Consider the following 6,117-nt stretch of genomic DNA (forward strand, 5'->3'; position numbering starts at 1 on the left):
GCCTCTCTCGCCTCTGCCCGCCCGCAGCCCGCGGGACGCGCCCGCCGCCCCCGCCTCTCCTCCCGCCCCCCGCCCCGGGGCGGGATCGCTGCCCCCTCCACCCTCCCTCCACCCCGGCCCCCAGGGCTGCCCGGGGAGCATCCTGCGGTGGCGTGTGCTTACGGGTGAAGTTGGCAGCGAAGCCTACAGGTGGCCGGCAGAAGGTTTCCTTGGATGTTCGGAAGTTCTGGTTCCCGTTCCTACAGGAATGCTCCTCAACGCTCCCCATTCCTAGTGTGAAAGCTGGTGGTGTGGAGCTGTGGGCCCTGGAAACACTCATTCGTCTGGCTGTTAACTGCTTTGAGAGTTTGTGTCTAGGGGAATATGTGTTCCAGCTCCCTTAGCGGGGGTAAATGCTTATTGTGCAGATATAGCAGCCTCATTAGAGGATGGAAATGGTTGGGATACAAATATCCGTGTCAAACACTCTCTTAAGGTTCTGTGCACTGTCACTGTATCGCTGATGAAGGATTATAATTTGCCTACTGAGTGATCAGACAGGCATTTCAGAGTGTGTAACTTGTTACTTTATGATCAATTATACCCTTTGTGTGAAGGCAGTAATCATATTCTAAAGACTATTTATCTTCACAAAGGTCCATTCATTTTGTAAGGAACTGTTTTCATGTAACTATAATTATTGCCGTTGTTGTTGTTATTATTGTTTATTACTACAACTATAGCTTCTAGAAGCTATAGTTAGAAATACAGACCTTTTTTATGGTGAGTGATGGAGCAAGCCACCAAAAAAGATAATTGCTCTCCAGAGTAGGCTTTGTAAAACAAGTATAAGGATGTGGGTATATCATCAAAAGCTATCCCTTTCTTCAAGTGTACCCAGGAAAAAATCAGAGTCAAGGGAATGGCACAACAAAACATGGGATTTGCTTGGCACAATACTTCCTTTAAAATCATGGAATCAAATAATATAGCCTTATACACCTTTTGTTCATTAGGAATAAAATGTCAGGCAGGAATGAGGCATGAGACGTGTGACCCAGGGGCATCCCAGTATTCTCAGCAGGCACTGAATGCTGGAGATAGTTAGCAAGTGTTAAGCAACTCCTCTGGACTGGCCTCAATAGCGTGACCTGTGTCCATCTGGATCAGGAACTGGAACTGAACCTTGCATAGGAGGGTAGGGTGGCAAAGCCCTGCTTTGTTGTCCCTTTCATGAGCCCTACCATCCACCCAACCTTCTTCCTTCAGCATCATCTGCTCCACTTTAACTGATAGTGATGTGAGCTTTTATTCTGACCTTGCAATGGTTATGAGGTGTGCTCCGTCACTTTATTCCGCTATGCTTGGGATACCCTTTTATCCACCAGTACATCACTGTTAATCTGATGGATGGTCTACTTAATTCCAGCTAGCATGTGACTTTATATTGATCTGTTCTCCTCCTCTCCACCTCCCCATCACCTTTCAAATCAAGGAAAGTGATGGGGTTGTGAAACTGAGGGACCAACTGAACCATGTCAGCTGACAAATGTGGGATAACATTGTACCCTTGTGAGGACCTGCCATTTCCTAGAAATCCGTCCATACGGTACTACTGACCCTTTTCTGACACTCAGCTGCCAGTGTTGAGCAGTAACAGGTTTCTGGGATCCTGCAACTCGGTTTCCTACAGGAGGAGCAATCAGTGAGGAAAAGTCAGGTTATATTTTTGCATTATTTCCGTGTGCTCATATACGTTGATTTGGGAAGGAAACAGTCAGAGGGCAAGCAGGAAAGTCACTTCTCCAGAATTCTTTTGCCAAGTCGCTAGTTCCCAAGGAGCAACTTGGTTTCTGAGTTGTCTGCATGTGCACTTGATGTCAAGAAGCAAACTCCCTGCTGCCAGATAGCTTGTCTGTCCACAAAGTTGCCTATACTCCTAAAATCAGGCAAAACGGTGCATCATCAAAAAAAAAAAAAGGAAAAGAAAAAGAAAATTTCTTTGACAAGCCATCTTGGAAGAGCATGGGGAGCAGCACTGCTGAGTGACACCTGCTGTCACTCTTTTCCTGGCAGGTGTCATGGGTTGCCCACGTTATCTGCAACATTTGTGGGTTTGCAGGATTTCACTGATGCTCAGATGCCTTTGAGGATATTTTTAACCAGGGTGTTAGAGCAGTGCGTGGTGTTTGAGGACGTGACTACTTTTCTCAGCACAGTCCCTGCCAGGAGCACAGGAGTGGTGGCACTGCTCTGCCTGTGTCACGTTTGGGAGACATGGCACTGTGAACAGCCCCTGTGGCCTTTGGGGCCATCACAACAGTCAGGTTGTGATGGCAAATTGTGGGGACAGAGTGAGCTAGCTAAGATCTAGCCATTTTGGATAAAGGGGGTTTTCTAGGCAGTGGTGGTTGCAGGGCATCATTCAACCTGCCCTGAGATGTGTGCTGCAGTTGTATGAGAGCTGGCTAACTCAAGCTTTTTTGTGTACAAGCTGCAGTCTACACAGCACAGGCATTTATCTTGCCTTCCCCGCTTGACTTTTGCCTTGAGCATTTTGACCTCTAAGTAATGTGCCAGTAGCTGTGAGGTGTTTTGTGACTTAAGGCTCCCTGAGGGCTGGATTTGAGTGGATATAAAGACATATCAGATCTCTGAGCCTCCCCTTCCCTCTTTCAGCAAGTTTGGCAGAGCATCGCAATTGGCCATGAAATTATAAATCAGTTTGTTATTTATGCATTTTTATGCTCATGTGTGTACAGAGTATATATATCTTGTGATCAAGTGCAAAAGCCATTTAATGATCTGTAGCAATCATACACCCTTAATTGCATTCAGCCCATTGATCTGCTTTCAGCCCACTAATTCATCTAAGGTCACGGGGAATCTTGTACACATAGGGAGAAGAAAATTTAACAACCTTCCTCTCCTGCCGAAAGTGTCCCTATCTCTAAACACCATGCCCCCTTAAATTGAGAAATGTTAGCCATATATGAAAAAATGTTTCGATGCCCTATTATTTTTAACATACTAAAATTAGAATTGTAAGCAAAAAACCTGAATTTCTGATGGAAACGCACAATTATTAGTCATGCTGTCTTGCACATCTGGTCCTGAGTTAATATCTATCCAAAATGCAGCAGTAACTATCCATAAGTAGAGGCATATAAACACATGGTGTTTAACCTAAATTAACAGATTCAGGAGTAACTGCAGTTCATACATGGAGGAACCTTGTATGGCTTTGTAACTGCACATACAAAGAGTCTTATATCTATATTCATACCTCGATATATAATCATGGTGAATGACAACACATATATTCAACACTTCAGGGAACCATCTCTGTTCTGTCAGTACTTAAGCAGGAGCTTAACTTTGATGGGTTGAAGTTTCACTGAAGTCACAGGGAATCAAAGATATGCCTGATGTTACTCTTCTGCTCAAGCGCTGGCAGAGGCAGGGATTACTTTACACGTGTTGGAGTGCTTTCCTGAATCCTTGCCTCAAGGCCGCTGCGCAGAAGTGTACGTGAGCCCTTCTGCACACAGAAATGGCAGGAGCGATAACAGCTGCCGGGGCTGCAGCTGTGGGTTGTAGGTTTGCTCTGCACAGGCGAAAAATGCAAACAGGAAAACCCCGCAGTCCTTACTCTGTTGGATCTTCCACTGATCTGAAACGTGGGGTTGATGGAGCAAGGACTGAGAGATCTGGCTTGGAGGAGCTGGTACAAGGTTTCTCACTCAGGGCTGCAACCTGGTGACCTGCTTTCCTTGAGGGCAACTCAGAACCTGCAGTCATTGTAGACCCAGTTTAGGCCAGTTGTTCTAATTTACTATCTCTCCTTCTCTTTCCCCATTTATTAACCTTAACATGCCTTTTTACAGTTCCTCAGAGAAGCAGTGCCAGTGGAATACTCATGTGCAGAAAAAAATTGCTTTTGAGATACAGAACACAGCTAATTACGGTGCTACAATTAGCTGAATGCCCTTAACAGAGTCCAAGGGGGGAAATCATGCTGCAGCATCTGCTGTAACATATGCTTTTCTAGTTTCCAGAAGATAACAGTGGGCATGTACACTGCCATGGATTGTGCTTTCTGCCTGAAGAGCAGAGCAGCCCGCAGATGCTCCAGTATTTCTTCCACCCGAACTCCGTAAGAAATGTCTGATGCTGCATACATCTGTCAGGAGGAATTATGCTTTTTTTTTTGGCTTCAGACTCCTTCATGCAGACGGACTTACAATGATGCACTGGAAATTCAGATCCCATCGTTCCTGAGTGCACACTTCATCCTAAGGGTAGGTGTCATACCAAGAGCAGACCAGAAGTATCAGGCAGTGTGGCATCACAGGAGTTTGTGCTCAGCTCTGAGGTGTTTCTCATTGTTCACTGAATTACCACATAAACCAGATGAGCTGCTGCTTTCTGAGTGAGGTTTTTTTTCACTGTGGTATTGGAAAGATAAAGTGCTGTGTACTGTTTAGTGAGCTAAATCTAAAGTGGCTCATTATTTTCTATCCTATAAATTAACTTGGCCTTGTCCAAAACATCCCAGAATAGTTGATATAGCCCTGCTATATAGTACTGTTCAACATGCTGAGCTCTCTTAATTACAGCTGAATTAGAGATTGATCCACCTTAGTCAAGTACTGCTTCAAATTTACCACAAACCTTCATCTCCTTTCCATTACTTTATTTTTTTATCATCACATTTTTAACATTTCATTGTCTTTTGCCTTAACCAGTCCCAGAACTCCAAAAAGAAATGCATTTGTAAAGACACTCTTAAAAATGTGTCACTATAGTTGCAAAGCAGCAATTAGTAAGTAACTTTGGACCACATCCATCCTCCTATATACTGATTCATAGGAGAGTTTGTTTAAGGAAAGTGTGTCTCTATTATTTAGCCAATTACTTAATGATCAATTCTTCCTTCCCAGTTCGTCTGGCAGCCTTGCACTATGATCTGTGGCAGGTCCTGAAAAAAAAAAAAAAATGAAATTTTTGGGAAGGGCTTTGGCCAGGTCGTATAAACCTGTGATTTACCTCCTGCAAAGCCTGAAGAAAGGCTGCTGAGAGGGAAAGGAGCCTGTGGCTCCTCCATAAGCAGTTGGAAAAGATTCTGGTTCTGGTCAGGTCTCTGTACATTTCTAACTGTGCCCCAGCACTTTACTGTGTGTGCTTTCAATGAAGTGCTAGAGCTGTTGGTTCTTCATGAATGTGATGTCATATGGTTACTGCTCATGCCTTTATGAATTAGAGGACTGTGACCATCTTGTGAGCATTTACATCCTTATGTGGGGGCTGTAAGTGCAATGGGGAGTTAACCCTGGAATCTCAGCCATGGGACCAGTGCTGCAGTGGAGGGTAAATTAGGGGAGTCAAGGGAGTGAGATTTTTCTCACTTGGGCCATAGTACTAGTTCACTGACTGATCCACCAGTTAAGTCTTATTTATAACTCTGTGTGAGGGCACACTTGCAGGTGTGAAGAGAGGCTAGTGGAGCACCTTGTTTGCAAGAATGTCTGAGTGCCTGAAAGGGGCACAGAACTGAAAAGGCAGGCTGTGAATTTATACACGTAAAGTTACACAGCAAAGCCTAAAGGCTGGGTAAGCTTTGAAGTAGGATGAGTTGTAAGCTTTATTCACTAGATGACAAAACCCCTGGTCTTTGATCCAGTAATCTGTATGTCAGTTGGATGATAAATCCAATAATTAAGTAGAGTGTAGTTTTTCTCTCCTCCTTCTGAAGACTTTCTTTCACATTCTTATTTATTTTTTGTCTGTTATCTCAAAATGTCAAAAGAGGGTGGTACAGCCATTTGCAATCAGGTCTGAGCCATTCACAATGAGGTCTGAGCCTGATTCCACTGTCACTTTTAGTATGTATTACGCACTGATTTAAAGACTATTTTAAAATAAATTAAAACCATCATGAGAAATGCAGAAAGCCCTGCACTTCTGAATTGTGTTTGATGCTTACCTCATTGAATTCAGGAAGAAGGGATTATTAAAGACATAAAAGCTGTCTCTGTATCAGGAGCTTAAAAACACTCCAAGGGAAACAAAATCTGTTGTGCTTGGCTGCTGTAATTTAAGAGCCAAATTCTGCTCACATTTATAGTGGCATAAATT

The sequence above is a fragment of the Neopelma chrysocephalum genome, unplaced genomic scaffold, assembly GCF_003984885.1.
Source record: "Neopelma chrysocephalum unplaced genomic scaffold, ASM398488v2 Primary Assembly neopelma1_108, whole genome shotgun sequence".
NCBI classification, from domain to species: domain Eukaryota; kingdom Metazoa; phylum Chordata; class Aves; order Passeriformes; family Pipridae; genus Neopelma; species Neopelma chrysocephalum.